This window comes from Diadema antillarum, unplaced genomic scaffold (assembly GCF_040938485.1).
Source record: "Diadema antillarum isolate AM-2024a unplaced genomic scaffold, OU_Dant_1.0 scf00000119, whole genome shotgun sequence".
NCBI lineage: Eukaryota > Metazoa > Echinodermata > Echinoidea > Diadematoida > Diadematidae > Diadema > Diadema antillarum.
The window spans coordinates 523,941-543,187 of NW_027271008.1; the positions used below are offsets into that span (position 1 = coordinate 523,941).

Here is a 19,247-nt window from a genome sequence, read left to right on the forward strand (position 1 = left end):
ATTATAACATATTGATGCAAAGGTCAGTCCCGTTAGATTATTTTTTTTTTTAACTCGTGCGATAATTTGCCCTGCGCAATGTGTGTGAATGGAACACAAGGACTTAAACCGATTTTTAAAATCCCATTTATGATGCAACTTGCCACAGTAGGTCCACAAACTCAGTTGCCGGGTCATGACCTGGTCACTGTTTATTTTTTTTTTTAAACTGCACTCTTGCAATAAATTGTCCTGCGCAGCGTGTGTGTTAAAGGTGGCAAATAAAATCAATTTTTGCAGCGCGATGCAAAAGATGATAACTCCTGTACGTGTGAATGCGGCTGGAGATTGCTGAAGTTTGGTTGCCTTTGTGCCTCCTCTTTCTCAGCTGATAATCTTTGTAAGCTCGGTATGACATTTATGAGGCTAATACAACTGTATGTGTGATATCGCATTCGTATGGACTGTTACAAGAAGTCGTATTTGCAACATACACATATAATACTAATATGTTTGCACTTACACTGTACATGTATGAATATGTAGCATTGTACTCAAACATAGTGAATTGTTTCTTTCTATGAAAATAGTAGCCCTGAGTCACAAACCATCTTCCATTGCTGTTACAAAAAGGCAACATCTCTACCGTACGATCGTGGTATTTGTCAAATGTGGCCATCAAGATCTGAATGCTGAAAGGATGATTTAATAGTGTCGTGATGTTACTTTACCTGTCTTGTTGTCTCTTTTCAATAGTTTCTGAAGTTTATTCCCTGGCAGAAGTGATTCATTGCTTCACATAGTAAAAGAAGATGCAACCTGTAGCAGACTTACTTGTAATGAAGGCAATGAAACAAGAACAATGGCTGACTTGAACATTTTTTGCAAGATCATAAAAGTGGTAAAAAGTTATGATTATTTGTAGAGCACTTCAGTACTGTTATATCTAGTGGGCATCTTTACTACATTGAAATTAGCCGTTAGGAAACCACAGTCTGGAGTGTTCTGGAACTCGGGGTAGCATGGATGCATGCAATATGTATTTCATCACCAGGTTGTTGACACTGACAATATGCATTCAGTAATTCACCATCGTGCTTGTTTTTACCTCGAACAAATTGTGAATGCCTTTCCAGTGTAATTGTGTGGCTATGAAAATGCATTAAAAGCAATTCCTCCATAATAGATTTCATATGATTGATTTTATAGTTCAGAATTATTCGATTGTAGTACGGAATTAGAAAATTGCATGCCTTCAAATCAGTTCCTGCAAGTGAAAAGTGTTTGTATTGTGTTCTGTTGTGGCCTCCTAAGATAGAAGGGAAATTGAATTGAATCCTACTTTTCAGGGATTTTCCCTCTGGACTGTTTACACTGGATATTGGCAGGGCTGTTGCAATGTGATGGGAACAGATATTGAATTTAACCGTTTACTACCCAGAGAAGAATAGTTTGCGACATTAATCTGTGGATCACAGTCTTAAGAGGTTAAGAAGGTGGTATTCAGTTCCCATGGCACTGAGTTGCACCTCATAGTGTGCCCCACCAGGAAGAATTCCTGGAAATTTGGAAGATAATGTGGCCAGTCGCGTGCTTGCATATTATGACCATGATAAATGCACGTATGCACAGTATAAATCGGCAAGTTTAAAGTTTGAGCATTTCAGTAAATATATGCTTTCATGCATGCTGTGTGACAAGGATCTTCTCTCCAAATCCCATGTTCATGAAAACCAGCTGCTTTCCAAATGGTATTGTGGGTTATTTGTTCGAGGCTCTATTTCAAGGAAGAATACACTTTTCAAAAATCTATAGTAAAGCAGTGTCTTTTAGTAATTTTGAAATTAGATGATTTTCCAACATTAAATGTGTGTGTGCATACATTAGACATACGATTAACTGTCACAAATAATGCTGTTGCAATGGCAAGACAGTTTGTGCTCATTTCAAATTTTTCTTAAGACACTCGATAAGGTTGAGTCTCATTCTTTGGGTTGTACTATAGCCATCTGAAGTTAAAACATGGATCTTGTATTAGGATACTGTAAATGTTATATCATGATTCGAAGCACTAACAAACCATTTGTGTGTGTGTGTGTGTGTGTGTGTGTGTGTTTATTCTGTTCGATTACAAATAGGTTTCTGCTTGCTGCCCAAGACTGATGTTTCGTGTCATCAGAACGCCGACCGATGATGGGATCATGAAAAGGCTCTGAACAAGAATGGCAGAGGAGAAGCCTGCGTCAGACCTGCAACGTCTGGGCACACAAGACTCAGCAGAATTATTGCGGTGTCAATCAACTCACTGATGACTCTCTCTCTACCTGGACCTTACTACAAAGTATGCTGTGATTAATGAGAAGCAGTTTCTGTGCTCCCCAGTTGCCCTTACCTTTGCTCTCGAGACCTCCACATAAATCGGCAAGAATTCTGCGTCTGGTCATCGTGCAATTTCAACAGGAATCAGAATTGCCTCTGAACAGTCATTGAAGGGGAAAGGGGGAAAAAAAGGAAGAAAACAACGCTGAAAAAATCTGGCATCTCTCTTCTCTGCTTGCCATGGAATAATGGAGTTTACATGATTGATTGCCGGGGAATCGTGGACAAGCAGCAGAAGCACTATGCATCAACATCTTCTGGTATACTGAATTTCATGTGTGGTAAGATATTCCCAATTTATTATTTTGTCTATGGCTTGGAGGAGCCGTTTTTGTTGTTATTGTTGCAGTGTAAAAGGGAAGACAATGTGAACTATTACTAGGTGTGAGGCTCATGGTGAAGAGACCACAGATTGACATTACACCTTGCAAATGATTGATGCCCTCAATATGGAATATCTATGGCAATAATGAATGAGGGACACAAGGGAGAATAAAAGATCTACTTTATATTTTGCCACCTTGATTCTCATTCTATGCATTTCACTGACCAATACTTACATAGATTTTCAATATTTATTCTTAAAATACATTGTATGTACCGTCTACATATGAGTATTCAATTTGTTCATACGGTATATTTGTATGAATATGTATACACGTGTACATAGTGTTTACTGTTGTAGGCCCTATGAATAATTGGAGTGGTAGTGGAATGTCACATAGATTATCCTAATGCTCCTCCAAGGATGATACCTCATAATCAACCAGCGAATACAAGTACTAAGGTAGTTCAGTAGCAATGCAGAATATGACATGGATCGTTCTAAGCACCATCCTTCAATATGTAGATGGACAATTTGAGCATTTAAAGGTTTACGAGTGCTGTTCCCTGCCATGGTCACTTTGACTTAAATAAGTACAGAAAATAAAAACAAATATCTTTCGTAGAAAGATATTTGTTTTTACTAGGAAAGTCTTGGAAAGTCTTGGCATTTCAAAAGGTTTGCATGTTTTCACAAAGCAGTAATACTAGTAGTAACACACATATACAGATTGGGTATAGTGTTCATGACGTAATGGCCTTACATGTCTCAATTGACCTAAATACGGCAAACAAATCTTTTCGAAATTTCCTCTTATTTTTGACAGCATCATCCTAAATGTTATGAACAATTTTCAATATTAAGTGAAAATATGAGAAAATCTGAGAAAGTTTGAGAATTCTCTAACTTTCTTATCTTACAGTGTATGTCTAATGTTGATTAAAGTGATATCAGTCTATTTATTAATCTCAATCTAACCACATTTCAATGTAAAATCAATGTAAAGATGTGGTGTAATTGCCCTTTAATATGAAATTGCACTTTAATGATTGCAAGCTGTTGAAAATTGTTTAGCCAGGTCAGCTGTAGGGACTGCATACAGAGGTGTATTGGTGACCCCAAGGTCATAGTCATGTTGTGGAGCAAAGCTAAAAATAACCTCAAGTAACATGCTCTGATCAGTGAGGTGGAAGAGAGTCTCTTCCACCTCCCTGCTCTGATCATTACAATGTAGATGTCTTGTTTACATCTCATGCTGGGCTACAGTGTATAATTATGTAGTTCACACAGCCTATTCTCTTAATCAAGTGTGTCATCTTATTGTCAAGGTGACATTTGTGTGTGTGTGTGGAAGAGTACACTTTTTTTTTTCTGATACAGGGTGCTTCTTCTTGCTTAAAATAGAGGAAATCAAACTTGCCACTCCAAGCGAACCCTTTGTGTGCTAAGTTTATTTCCTGTCCATTGGTTTGTCTGTGAAATTTGTGCACATTTGACTTTAAATTGGCACGTAAAGGGTTAAAGGGGTCGTATAGTTTTGGTTGAGACCTAATTTCAGGTTTCTAACATTTTTTGGTGAGATCTTATGAGAAACCTCATATGAAATATGAAAGAGCATGTAATTCCATGAGGAATTCAATGTTTATTTGATGAAAATTAGTTTTGAAATGGCTGAGATATATCCAAAACAGAGTGATTCTAATAAAGTGTGGGACCCACATTTTATTACGATCACTTTGTTTTACTTTGTTTTTGGATGTTTCAGTCATTCCAAACCCGATTTTCATCAAATAAACTTTGAATTCCTCTTAATATGGTATGCTCTGTACTATTTCATAAGTGTTTTCTTGGTATCTCGCAAAAACTTAAAAGCCCAATGCTCATCTCCACCAATACTATACCATCCCTTTCTAGGGCAGTTGTCTGTTTGATACAAATGTACTATAATATGGGGTCCATGACCAAGAGCCTAATCAAGCGAGGGAAAGAAGATGTTTTTTAATACCAGTGTACAGTGTAATAGAAGCAAAGGTTACCCTGTACATGTAGGACAGCACATTCTGGTTGCCCAAGGCATCCCATGGTCAGCCCAAATTTTGACCAGTCTGTCATCGTCTTTAATAGCCATCTTGGGATAGGGCTGGGCGGTCAGTGCCAAATTTAATCCCTGCATGAGGAAAAATTTATAAAATGAAGAAAAAGAAGTGCATTTTACAATGTATGTCTGAATGAGGTCAGAACGACACTGGAATTTTGATCACTGCTGTGCCTATACGATATGTAAAGAAGGGGTACAACCACTGAACATTGTTATATTACAACAGCTACGTCACTGTGCTACACGTATTGAGTGGCTAAATGTAGATGCACATCAATCACTACATGAGTGAATCCTCAACATTCAAAACTCCCAGAGGGCAAAATTGATTTGGTTTGAAAATTGATTTTTTTTTTCTCATGTGAAATCAGAGTTGACATGTTTTCCAGTGGGAATGGCTGAATATTGCCCTTTGATGGATGATGATAAAAGCCCCTATATGGCCTGACCTTGATAATAGATGGTCTGTGGGCAGACCGGCATGAATTGATTTTTCTCCTCCAAGAACCATGAAAAGATGATGAATAAGATGAGAAAGCACAGCAAGCCTTCATTTCTGTATAATTTTTTGTATTGGCTCAAGAAAAGGTCCCACACTGTACATATTATTAACCCATTGAAGACAAGTCCTAAGAAGACTCGGGCAGGTGTCTATGGCAAATGCATGTTATAGCAAAATCAGTCCGTCCTCAATGGGTTAAAGTGACGCTGCTGCAAAGGTGGAGAAACAGAATGAGAATGACACATCAAGAGTCATTGATGGCAGGAGGCCCGTCACACAAAGCACGACGAGTTTTCTGTCAAATTTGCATAATGCAGAATGTGTGTTCTCCCACCAATTTCACGATAATTGGACAGCACTCGGCCTTTGAAAATTGACTTTAGGAGCTGGCATAATTGATGTCAACCTGAGGATGGCATGTTGGCGGGGGTGGGGGGGGGGGGGGGAGGGGGGGAGGGGGGGATGGATTCATAAGCAAAAAGAGTGAGCAGAAATTGGTATGTGGCGGTGGCGAAGTACAGGGCGTGTGCACAGGTGTATGCTGAACCTGTGTGTTCATGAATACGTTTTATACTTCAGTGCCTGGACACTTCTGTATATTATTCACTGACAGTCATGACAGAGTGCTTTATGATGTAACATTTGCATGGAAGTGGCCATGGCTGAGAGGGCAATTTTCTGTGTTTCATCAGACCCGCTTTTGTCTCTCTGGAAGTGTGTGCTCCCGTACAGTTGTGCCAGCCAAAGGCAATTCGCTGGAATCAGATGGTGAGAAGAGGACCGTTGCCTGGCAACAAAGCCATGCACATCAGATCCCGCTGCTACATCCCTCATATTGGCCTGGCAAATAAATTATCATCACTTCGGAAAGTTCAGTTCGTACAAATGTAGCTTCTTGCCTCCGAGGTTTGCAAAATGAAGCCAAGGAACAGGCCATTTTTGTTAGCATGCATTTTCCTTTTATCGTACTGATACATCTTGTGTAGTTTCTGATTTGCCTGAGGAGTTTGCCAAAGGCAATGGGGAGTGTAAATAAGATGTCCTTGCTGATATTTCTTTGAAGGTTGTAGATTGCTAATTTGTATTATGCTCACATGGCAATGCTGTATAGATAATAGATGCTACTTAAATTTCTGTACCATGGATATTTGGTGGTGAGATGAGCAGTTTTTTTATGTACATCTTGACAACATTTTGTAGTCAGCAAATACAATTCAACTATTGAATGAGCCAGTTGAGAGTTAGTTCACGGGCACATAGGTCTGAATGACCTTTCTTTTTTTCTCAGTCTATCAGGGGCACATTCATTTTCAGAGCGACATAATGCATTTATAAGCTTTACTTAACAATTTATAGAATCGTCAATCCTGTTCAAACAAAGATTGAACTTGCGTAGACCAGATGACCAGAATGATCCATCAATTAACACTTGGAAAAGCATCCATTTCATTATCTTGCATTGAATTTATTAACAACCTCTTTCTGTTGATATTGCCAAATACCACATTTGCTGTCAGGTGGATGTGTTTCCAAGCAGCATTTATAAGGATTAGGGTCTACATGAATAATAATTACATAATAAAACATCACAGTTGCTTTAATATCCAGTGAATTTAAAAACCAACATGCCTGTTGGTCTGCATGACCTTTCTTCTGCTCATGCGCAAAGTGGAGGCTCTGCGAACTGGCTTATTGTGTCAAGGGACTTCTGGGGGGTACCTTGTAGGTATAATACGTGTAGTCATAGTGCCTCTGTTAGTTTAATACTGTGATGTTAGCAGGAAGTGTTGCACATTTGAAAGGTTGTCTTGTATCATTTATCTGAGTGTACATGACATACATTTTGCACTTTAATTATCACATTCCAAAGGCCTACAACCTACAAATTGTACTAGTTTGTACATTAATTGACTGCTTTCACAATGACCAATACACTGTAAATCTTTTATTTGCACTTCCCACATTCTATGTGAGTAAATATACATGTATACAATGTATTATACCTGTGAATTAAGCTGGGCTTTAATTTGCTCTTGAATGATCAAATTATAAGATGTTGTCTGATATTTAAAGTCTGCAGGTCAGAATGTGGTATTGTAGGCTGTAGAGAAAAGCAGAAGCAAGCTTGTGGAAGTTGCACAGCTCTGTGCGTGCTGAGATGTCACTCATCAAACAGAACAAGTGAACATTTGGCACGACTAACTGATTCGACGAAGCTGAGAAACAGGTCCCCTCTTCTGAAAATAAAACTACTTCTAGAGTGATATCCCTCAATTATCTCTATTTTTCATTTACCTCTGTTCATTAAAGAAATGATTGATCAAGTTCAAAGAAAAATATAATCTCTCTTTTTGGGCTACTTAATCATCTAGGACATCATGCCCATAGCAAATGGAAGTTGGCCATAAAATCCATTAGGAAAGCCATCAGTAACCATCAACGATATTACAATGTATATGCTGTGTCTGAAATGAAATGACGGAATACAAATGAATGAAGGGTACTTTAGGGTAGCTGTCCACATACCCCTTTCATATTGGCCTGAACACACACATATGGTGAACTGTGGCTGTGTGCGCCCTAGACCAAGTGAACTGTCAGTGTGAAAGGTGCAGATGGGGAGGGATTCTTCGGGTGAATGCAACATGAACAGTGAATGAACACAGCGTGAAATTTGTAATCTTACAATCTCAGCATGAACGCAGAAGGTCTTCTGGAAGAAGTTCTGTGTTGCATTCCTCATCTGCACTGATTGAAGAAATAGCTGAAATGCTATGAACATTAACCTGGTAAACCACCAGTCACTTTATACAAGTTACTGATTGTCCATCGTGAGCGAGAAAGGGCAGTACAGTCGCATACATCCATCTGTGTGTGCAGTATTTTGATCATGAAACGCCCTAGTAGCCTTTTGTCAAGGCCCTCTCGCTGTAATGGGCGAGCGAAGCGAGCCCAGCCGAGCGCTCCAGCACGAGGGCCTTTTGAGATCTGCTTCACACATTATTATTCATGACACGTGAACCCTTCTGAATACTCATTTTAATGGGTTCCGGTCAACCAATGGAATGGCGCGCTCCCCGAATCCTCAGTCTTGGTGTTGTCATGCCTGTTCGCATGCATCACTGACCACCCGCAGAGGTCTGCCACAGAACTCTACACACTCTGTGTGTAGAGTTCTGTGAGGTCTGCGGCGTGCATTCGCTCCATTCAAATCGGGTTCGAGCAGACAGACATGCTGATTGGTCGACTTTTGCTCCCGAAATCGGGGAGCAAAAGTCGGTAATTCAAAGGGCTACCAAAAGGATGCGAAGCAGATCTCAAAAGGCCCTCGCGCAACCCCACTCAGCTGGGCTCTCTTCACCATACAGCGAGAGGGCCTTGACAAAAGGCTAGAAACACCCATGCTTGGCATCTAGCCTGCTTTGGAAAAAAGGTGCGAAAGTTACCACAGGAACGTACATTATTGTATGCCGAATGGGTTGCGATGGGAACCTGTGCCAAGCCTGTCCCATAGGGTCTAGTATGAAGGGGTGTTTCACTCTTTAGTTCAAGTTGCTTGATTCTTGTTGCACATGAATTGATAACGTTGTAGTCTAAATGGTTGGATGTATACAACATGAATATTATGGTACAATGTAGATCTTATCCAAGCTTGAGCTGGTATTGGCTGTCTTCATGGTGAACACATTGTATTCACGTGTAAACATACATGTACAGTTGTTTTCAGTCTTGTGCATGGAGACACATGGAAGGTTGTGCCCTTGATTACCAGGCCCTGGGTTACTGGAGTGTGTAACACTTGTAGTTAGGGAACATTATGTGCAGCTGGCATTTAAAGACTCTCAAGGCTGCGTTCACATAGAAGTATTCGGTATTCGCTATTTGCTATTCAGGCACCGAGTACACCATCACCCGCACCGTCAACTCACCATCCCATGCAGTGAGGATTTCTTCCTCCTACATTCCAGCAAATCTTATTAACAATTTCTAAACTGCATCAGAATATCAGTCTACATGCTTATTTTTGCTAAAGGGCAAATCCAGACCAAAATTGTCATTATTTCATAAACGACAGACGGTATACGCTGCAAGAAAATCGAACAAGCTCGATTCCCACTTTGCTATACTATTCGCAGCTATTCGGTACTTTCGAATAGTGCCCTCTTATGTGAACCGGTGTGAGGAAATCCTATTGGTTCAATTCAAGCTATTCGCGTGCCCTCGAAAATGAGCCCCGAATACCCGAATAGTATACTTCTATGTGAACGCAGCCTTAAGCGTGGAGAAACATGTGTCTCGATTGAATTGGTCTTTATTTATTGCCCACCAGGATACATTAAAGAACCACGAATAGTGCCCATCAGCAAATATGTGCATCGAAGTGTACACTCATTGAGCGTGTTTCTACTTTATAGAGCACCTCGCATCACCTCGCATCACTGCGAATTTTGTCCCCCGCATCACCTTGTACCTTTGTATTTTACGACCACTCGAGCTGTTTCTACTTAGCAATAAAATACGCAGTGATGCGAGGTGACGTGCTAAATGCGGTGAATCCGGAAATCGCGTATTTTCAGGTCACAGTAATCACAAGCCCTGCCTGCGCTACCACTGCCTCTGCCATTTTGTGGTAGTCCAGTGAATTTTGTTTAGTCTTTCCGTACAAAATGCCCCTCACCAACATTTCCTACCACTTGGTTATTAGAAATCGTTGCAGGTCGAGGGTCCAGTTAATGCTCTCCCGGGGCTCAGACATATAACGTAAGTATTCCATCGAAAACGAATTAGGGAATCTACAACTTCGAGATGATGCAATTTTATGGGAAAATGAACGCAGTGTAAAATCAGAGCAGAGTATAGTAGAGCCTATAGTATGATAGGCTGTTGGGCACGCAAACAATAGACGATGAAAGCACGTAATTCACATGTACCACCACCTCATATTATTTAGTAGAAGTTGGTACAGTGTACAAGGCATGATGTGTGCGAAACTACAGTCGCTGTGTACACTCAAGTGTCGGAGTGTGCGATGAACCGATTGAAAAGTGCGGGGCGAAAGCTCCCAATAAGGCCCAAAAAAAAATTTGTTGTATTGGCGTAACCCGCCCGACCCTAAAAATTCCGCCGACCCTATGTTTTTTTATTTATTTTTTGCTATCGATTTCAAGTATCTTGTTGACTGCGATCGCGATCGCAAAAAACCTGGAAGTGGAAACGGCTCTGGGGATATCGGATGTACGAGGGAGCTCCGGAGAGATCTCGCTAGCGCCTCGCATAGCCTCGCTTGATCAGTACGTCATCTGTTTCCAACACGGACGCATATTTGCATACTCTATCAAGATGTATACAGTGTATACTTACATTGTAGCATTCAGACTGCAATGTATTGTGCACAGTTTTGCCATAGGTTTCTTGTGTGGAGAACTTACACGAATCTGTATATGTGGGACTGTCATAGAGATCGCCGTGTGCGATGAAAAGATCGTACATATGGGTCAATTTGCATCTATCTTATCTAAGTCAAAATATTAAAATATGAAGTGAAAACATTCAGGATAGGGATTTCAACATCTTAAAATTCTGTGAAGGGGTATAATTCGAGTAATATCGGCCTCATAAATGATTTGTAGAATAGATGAACACAGCACATACGGTGCAGCAGTTGTAACTGTTTACTGAGCATGAGTTTTACACGTAAAATGCAGGTAGCAAAAAAAAAAAAAAAAATCCACCCGACCGACCCTATTTGAAAATCTCATGTTACGCCAATACAACCTTTTTTTTTTTTTGGCCCAATTCAAGACTTCCGGTACACCGCAAATTTGGCTGCCCGGTGTGTTTCTACTGAAAATCGTCCCTCGCATCACCGCGCATCGACCACCTCAAAAGGTGGATGACGGAGCTCCTCGCATCACCGCGCATCGGCCACTACCCGACCTGTTTCTACTGAGGAAAAATTCGAGGTGTCACCGCGCATCGCCGCGCATCACTGCGTATCACCGCGAATCACCTCGCATTGCCTCGCATCACCTCGAATTTTCGTCGCTTAGTAGAAACACGCTCATTGGTAACGGTCAACTTGTTGAGATTGGTTGGCTGTGTGTGTACTTACATAGAGATCAGTGATGAAGTGTACACAATTCATTCTTGGGATTCTTGAATGTATCCCAGCCGGGCCAGCCTTCCCACTCCATGCTATCCTAATGCTACAGGGCCTTTAAGTGTAGAAGACTCAGCATCTGAATGTTTGTACTCCAGAAGTCATAACATGTTTAGAATGGTGCTTCAGAAACATTATTACAATTAAAAGACCCATAGATCTGTCATTTGTACTGTGCCGGCACCTGAAAGCCGCTCATAGATCAGTAATATGCTTTAATATGAGTAAGCGAAGCTTACTCAGCAAATCCCTCTTGTACGTGAGTGGGGCAAGATTGACTATCATTGATGATTTCATATTATTTGGTGATCAGTCACTATTAGTCAGGAGTATGATTGTCTTCAGCTGACAGAATCTTGTGTAGTAGAAGCTGTGTTGAGATGTATACACCAGGCCAATTCCACTGCGTTTTGTTGCATTCTTCCTGAAAAAAAAAAAGAATATTATTGTAGAAAGGAAAATCAAAACCTGTGTCTGAATTGTAGGCTGTACAATGCGAAAGTAGAATAGGACAATGAATGGTACTGTGAAAGGAGGATATTCGTGTGCATTTTAATTTTGTGAATTTCACAAGAGCCAAGATTCAAGAAATTAAAATGCGTGTGACAGTTTTTATTTGTGTACACTGGGTGGAATGCCAGTGTTAATTCATAAAAATTGTTTGCCGCGAAAAAGGCTGTTGGCTCCAATTCACGAAAATTTCATGCCGCAAAAATATCTTGCTTTACAGTAGTACATATCTTTAATTGATCATAAATTCTGTAATCTCATTTATAGTCGATAATCCACTGAATATTACCTGTATACAGTATATTTCATGAATGAGGTCATAAATGCCTCTGTTGTTTCTGAGTTTTTCATTGTTTTTGATGTTTTTGCACTTTTTTTATGCTAAGTCCACCCCTGAATGTTTCACGTTTTCTGTGATGATGTATTTACTATCAAAAAAGAGTAAGATTGTTACCCCCTGCTTGTTCTCACAAATTACAGGAAATATTGACAGTCTTGTGCCATATTTTGTGAACAAGCAGGGGGTACATTACAATGTAAGCTGTTTTTTTTTTTTTTCACATACAGACACAACCATATTTTCGCAAATGGGAAGGTCTGGGACATTTCTGTGAGATGTTGTTTTGCAATTGACTCCACGCCTATCGTAAGTGCGCCATTACTGTGGTGTATGGCGACATTTTCATGTGTTGTCAAATTTGCGGTCCATCGGTACTTCGCAAAAAAATCGCAAAAATTAAACCCTCGCATAAATAACAGCTTTTACAGTAACTGATGATATTTTGATAGTGACTTTAATACATGTACTGTGTAAAATGGAAGTTCATGCTGTTTAATTAGTTTTACACTCCATTTTATGTAGACCTGAGCATTGTACAGTGTTACTGCATGGGAGCTGGGAAGTCCCACATCGTGTTGTGCACTTGTGTGCCTCTTTCAACTAGGTCATGTTTGCAGTGTCATTCAAAACTGCACTCCGTGATAAGCCTATCATATGAACATAGAAGTCTATGGCTGAGGGTCCCAGCGTGCAATTCTATGCGTACATCGCATATCCCTCCGAGCAACGTCTGCTGAGAAAAGAATTTCGAATCAGTAATGTAAACGTGAATGTTGATATGGAAAGAATTGCTGAGGAGTAAGCTTGGTTTCTCCTCAAGACGCATTTCTTTTTCTTCTTTTCTTTTTTGCAGCTGAATGCACCATTTTAAATGAGCCTGTATTATCATTGGCAGAAACACTTGCTCTGTTATACAATGAAAAATATATGATTTTGCATGGATCTGATAATCCATAAAAATTTGTAAAAATCAATGGTGGATGAATTCCACTACATTGAAATGATGTACAATGTACATGCTGCCCTCTGTGTGGGAATGTAGCTTTTGAGTGTATTACACTTAACAGAGTCTACACAAAGACAATATTAGCATTAGAGTTATCATCATTATCTTTTTACTGTCACTATTATTATCTTCAACTAGCAGCACCCGTGGAAATCCACGGGTCTGAGGGGCTTAATTTTTTTTCTCATAATACGATTTTGCACATTTTTATTGAAGAAATAAAAAGAAAAGTCTTCTCATTCTTTCGTTAATTGTGCTGTCTTCTAAATGACCATCACCCTTCCCAGAAATTTTATAATACATTTTTGTAGTATATGCCAGGCGATCCGGTCCATTGGTAGGGATCATTCCCGCCACTACTTGCTTTTATTATAGAACTTGAGTTTCGAGGGGTTATTTGCACCCGTTGAAGTCCAACAGTTGTCTTGTTGCCCCTCACCCCTCCCCCCCCCTCACGCACACACACATTTCCACCTCCGCAGGGCAAAAAACAAAAACATTCAGGGAAAAATTACCAAAAACGCAAATGAGATTCCCCGAAAGTTCTGCCCACAGGTTGTTCCCGTCGAAACGGGAAGATATTAACACTATGACTTTGATTACCCCCTGCTCTTGCATCCACGCGGGCACCCGCGGGAATCCACGGCTGGTCTCAAGGCTTCGGTTTGTTTTGTGGTTTTTTTTTTTCATGTTTCTTTTCCCCACGTTATGAGAGAAAAATAAGATATTTTCGTCTTCATAATTTTGCTCCCTCCTTTTTGTTTTTAATCACCAAAACTTGGCTTGATATATCATATTAATATAGAACTACATCTGCTTCAGATTGTACATTATCATAATTAATATTAGACCTACAATTATTGCTCCTATTATTGTTATTATTATATCATTATTATTATTATCCTTATCATTATCATTATTATTATTATTATTATTATCATTATTATTATCATCATCATTGTTATTATTTGGGGAGGGGGAGATCATAGTCATCAGGTTTAATAGGCACCCGTGTGAGTAGGTTCTCACGACCTCGTATTTTTTTTTCTTTAATATTTTTCCCATGTTATGGAAGAAAGAAGAATATATACATCACTGCATTCGTCTTCATTTGCTCCCTCTTTTTTTTTTGTCACCAAAACTTGGTTTGATAGACCATAGAACCACACATTCTATTTCCACTTGCAATTTTAAAAATAGGCGGTCGGCAAAGCGAGGTTTTCCTCTACGTCCGCTCATCTTATGAATATGTATGATTACAGCAGCTCTGCAGTATTAAAACGAATGGACACAGCTGCGCGTGTAATCTGATATGTAAGGGTACGATCGGCAAATATATTTAGCCGCGTCCTAAACAGTCTGCGTACAATGACACCGGACTTGAGAGCAAACGGCGAGCAAACTAAATGACGTACCTGAGCTGCATATAGTATTCTGCAGTTGTGCAAAATACGATTACATAACCAACGTTCGTTGTTTTCATTTGGGGACGCCAATAATGGCGAACTGTACGTAAATGCCCTTGTAGTCCATATCACGCACACACAGATTCGTGTAACCATCGTCAATACATTCAGTACACGTAACAGGCGGAGGCAAAGGTACATCACAGAACTATATACACACAGTGTAGAGTGTGTATAGAGTTCTGCGAGGTACATTGTGTGTGTGCGTGCGCGTCCGCCGGAAGATGTCAGAGATTTCGCTGCACCATCATCTTTAGTATCCCCCAGTGTCTCTGCAAGCTAAAAGATGGAAGATCGAGAAAGCAGGAGGCCAGCGCAGGTTCCGTGAATATTGAAACGCTCGGCTCTTTCGTCACGCACAAAAATGCATTATGCATATAGCTAATTAATTTTTCTTTTTCGTCCTCGACGTCGACACGGAGGCGGAGAGGGGACGAAACCCGCGCCATTCGATGTAGGATACTCTCCTGCGGCCGACGGCACCGGTCGCAACTGCCCGGAGCCGACGGCTCGGGAGGAGATAGAGAAACCAGCAACGCCGAAATAAAACAGGAAATACATAAGGCCGCGACAACAACAACAACTTCGAGTATTATAGTATAGGAAGTTTCCTTTGTGACTGTATACTACATGCTGTGATGGACCGTGGACATACAATTGTAACATCTCATGAGAATTAGTCATACAAGTCAAATTGTGAAATGACTGAGGGTTACAACTACTCCAATAGGATGCTCTATTATTGATCACAGATATCATTATTGAAGTGAGCAAAAGTAGGATTGTTATCGTAGTAATAGTATTGTCACTATTCTTATTGTTATTATGATCATTTATGATTGATGTCAGCATCATTACTGGTAATCAAATTTTTATGCCTCCGCCACGAAGTGGTGCCGGAGGCATTATGTTTTCGGGTTGTCCGTCCGTCCGTCCGTCCGTCCGTCCGTCCGTAATGAATTTTGTGGACAAGGTAACTATCAAAACCTGTTGAGGTATCCTAATGAAACTTGGCATGTATGTGTATTAGGGGGTGAAGTTGTGCCTATCAACTTTTGGGTGCACATGCTCAAGGTCAAAGGTCAAAAGGTCAAGGTCAAATACATAAAATTTCACTATTTCCACCATATCTATTGAATGCCTGAAGATATTTTCTTGAAACTTAGTGTATACATGTATTACCCAATTAAGATTCTCTGGTGAAAGTTTGGGTCATGAGGTCAAAGGTCAAAGGTCAAAAGGTCAGGGTCAAATACATAAAATTTCACTATTTCCACCATATCTATTGAATGCCTGAAGACATTTTCTTGAAACTTAGTGTATACATGTATTACCCAATTAAAATTCTCTGGTGAAAGTTTGGGTCATGTGGTCAAAGGTCAAAGGTCAAAAGGTCAGGGTCAAATACATAAAATTTCACTATTTCCACCATATCTATTGAATGCCTGAAGATATTTTCTTGAAACTTAGTGTATACATGTATTACCCAATTAAGATTCTCTGGTGAAGGTTTGAGTCATGAGGTCAAAGGTCAAAAGGTCAGGGTCAAATACATAAAATTTCACTATTTCCACCATATCTATTGAATGCCTGAAGATATTTTCTTCAAACTTAGTGTATACATGTATTACCCAATTAAGATTCTCTGGGGAAAGTTTGGGTCATGAGGTCAAAGGTCAAAGGTCAAAAGGTCAAGTAAAAATATTGAAACTTCTTTTTTTTCTCTGTACCTTGGAAAATTGTTCAAGGTATCTTCATGGAACATAGTATATTATACATGTACTGACTGGAATTGATTATCTAGAGAATGTACATTGTAGGGTTCATGGGGTCAAAGGTCAAGTGCAACACTTCAAAATTTTACTATTTCCCTCATATTTATGCAATGCCAGCAGGGTTATTTTTTTTTTACACTTGGTGTATGCATGTGTAACCTATTAGAAATTCTCTGGAAAGTTTTTTTTTTTTTCTTCTGTTGTTGCCTCAAAGGTCAAAAGGTCAAAGATCAAGTGAAAGTGCTGAAGTAACTTTTTCCTCCATATCTCGGAAGTGGCTCAAGTTATCTTGAAACTTAGTACATATTATGCATGTTCTACCTGAAAGTGATTATCTTATGAATTTTAGGGTCAAGGGCCAGATGAAAATGGTAACAATTTACTATTCAATTCAGAAATTCACACCAATTCTCCACACCTGTACCTTGAAAATTACTCAATGCCTAAATGTATGAATGGGTCAAAGTCAAGTTAAAGTCCTTAAATCCCTAGATACATGCTCTCCTATTCATCCAATTAAACCTAGGTCAAGGAAGGTGAACATTCAACACATTTGTGACAAATTTGTTATTTCAATATTTTGCCAATTTTGTGAAAATGTAATCACACATTGTCCACATGTACTATCTAGACCTATTGGGAAAATCATGCATTATGGCGGAGGCATACCATTCGCCAAAGCGACATTTCTAGTTAAATTTAGAATTTAGGTCGTCAGTATATATACTCTTTGCAGGATAATGGACCATTATTTTGCTGTGTACATGTATGCCGTGCAACTTGGAAGATGTTAATAATTTTCATACGAGGTTGAAATAGGGATGTAGGCTTCCTTGTACACTACCTGGTACACTAAAGTTCATTGTACAGAGTACAACAGTATGTAAATTGACTGTGACAGTTGGATTTTAGTGACTCTTGTCGGCAGAACATGGCTGTTGATTTGTGGTACCTGAGAATTCACAGTTTGTTGTTTGAAAAAAACTTTCCAGAACACACAGTAAACAGCACAATTTGCTGTTACATACTTGTGATGAAAATGTGTATGACCTTGTAATCTCATTGTGACTGAAAGATGGTTTTGAATAGAAGAGGCAAATTTTGTGAATTCTTTCATAACCCAACTGGTGGCCCTGTGCAAATGTTGCGGTTGACAGTAAATCTACTCCGTACATGGTTAGACATTGTGTGGCAGATGATATCAGTCATGAATCAAATCGTAGATCTCTGTGCAATGGACAGCGCCCTGAAAATGAAATTTACAGTCTAGACTAACTTTTTGAGGACTGACATCAGAGAGCCTCTAGTCTGTGTTTGATATTGAGCACAACATTTGAAGTTTCCTCTGCGAATGGAATGATGTTCTCAGTTTCCAGGTTATGGAATTATGCTATTGACTCATATCTCGCCACAGGAGAGGTCCCCGTCTGGCCGTAGAAATTTGGGCCATGTGCAGGCGACAGTGTGGGAAAAGAGGGAGACAAGGAATAATCCAATTTGATATTGTGTTCTGGCAGAAACATGTGTCGATGCATATCTCAAATGTGATGGTTGTCAGCCAGCAGTAGGCTAATGAGCCATCTGTTTAACTTTCCTACTGAAGTTACTATACACACCGTTCCCCTTTCCCCTGCTCTGGCCCTCTCTAAAGCCATTTCCACTGTGAAAGGGTACCTACGTTTGTACATTTGAACATTTCAGGGACATCACTTTATTCTCTGTTTCCAATGTGCATTTCCCTCACTACAATACCATCGTTTAGAACACTTTAATGAGAGTTAACTTTGCCCTAAAATTGCTTCAAAGAAGCAGTCTAAAAAGTAATTAAATTTTTGTCAAAATGAAAAATTTTGGGGTAACGTACACTGTAATGCTGAACAGACATCTACATGTATGTACTTTAGCATATGAAGGTCAAATAATGAGTGCTCATTGAAACTTTGTTGTTTTTCAAGTGAATGGCCTAATATTGATTAGGAAATGCAATAACAGCTCTAAAATACTGTCAAACATTTTGTTTTATAGCATTTGTAGACTTTTGTGTAACGTACACAACATGGACAGACAAAAATGCAACAGTAATAACACTTTGAAGAAAATGTGGATGAATTATATTTGTTTCGGCAGAGATAAACGAAATACAGACTGATTTTGTTCGATGAAAATAGCAGTGTGCCTCGTAGGACCTCTGAGTTGAGTTTCAGCAGAATCCCCTACCCTCCCAGAAAATTTCTGGATTGAAGTCAAACGATTTTAGTTTACCCACATACCAAATCCAGAATGCAATGAGTCTTTTATGTATCATTAGCACTTCTTTCAAAAGAAAAAAAAGAAGTTAATTTCCACAAGTGTGTATATATAGATAAATATTTACAGGTGCTAGACCTTTAAGATTTTTTATCCTGGCACTGTGAAGCGCAGAACCTGACCTGCAGGTATGTTTACCTTCCATGTCACATTATGCCTGCCATGACTCATGGCTCAAGAGTGCACAGCCAGAGAAGGGGATCAGAGATTGTCTCGCTGCCGCAACGCTGTTTAAATTTGCCAGATGCGGCGCGATCCTCAATGTTTGCTGCAATTTTGCCAGCCTCGGTGTCAGACTTTTGCCTGATTTTCTTCTGTGCTGAAATCTCGTTTTGCTTTTTTTTCTTTCTGTTCTTCCTGCTCTTGTCATATTTACTAGGAGAAGTGTGTGCATATCTAC

At 39.6% G+C, this 19,247-nt stretch overlaps 1 protein-coding gene across 3 annotated transcripts in view; it reads left to right on the top strand.

Annotated features, from left to right (window-relative positions):
- The window catches only part of LOC139720006 (uncharacterized), a 59,418-nt gene that overhangs the window by 18,412 nt on the left and 21,759 nt on the right, over positions 1-19,247 (top strand). Inside the window, exon 2 of one of the 3 annotated variants that reach the window (XM_071631381.1) lies at positions 2,118-2,639. The exons of the other annotated variants lie outside the window; for them this stretch is intronic. The gene's annotated coding sequence lies outside the window, so the exon portion shown is untranslated. The remainder of the gene's footprint in view (positions 1-2,117; positions 2,640-19,247) is intronic. 3 annotated transcript variants of the gene reach the window in all.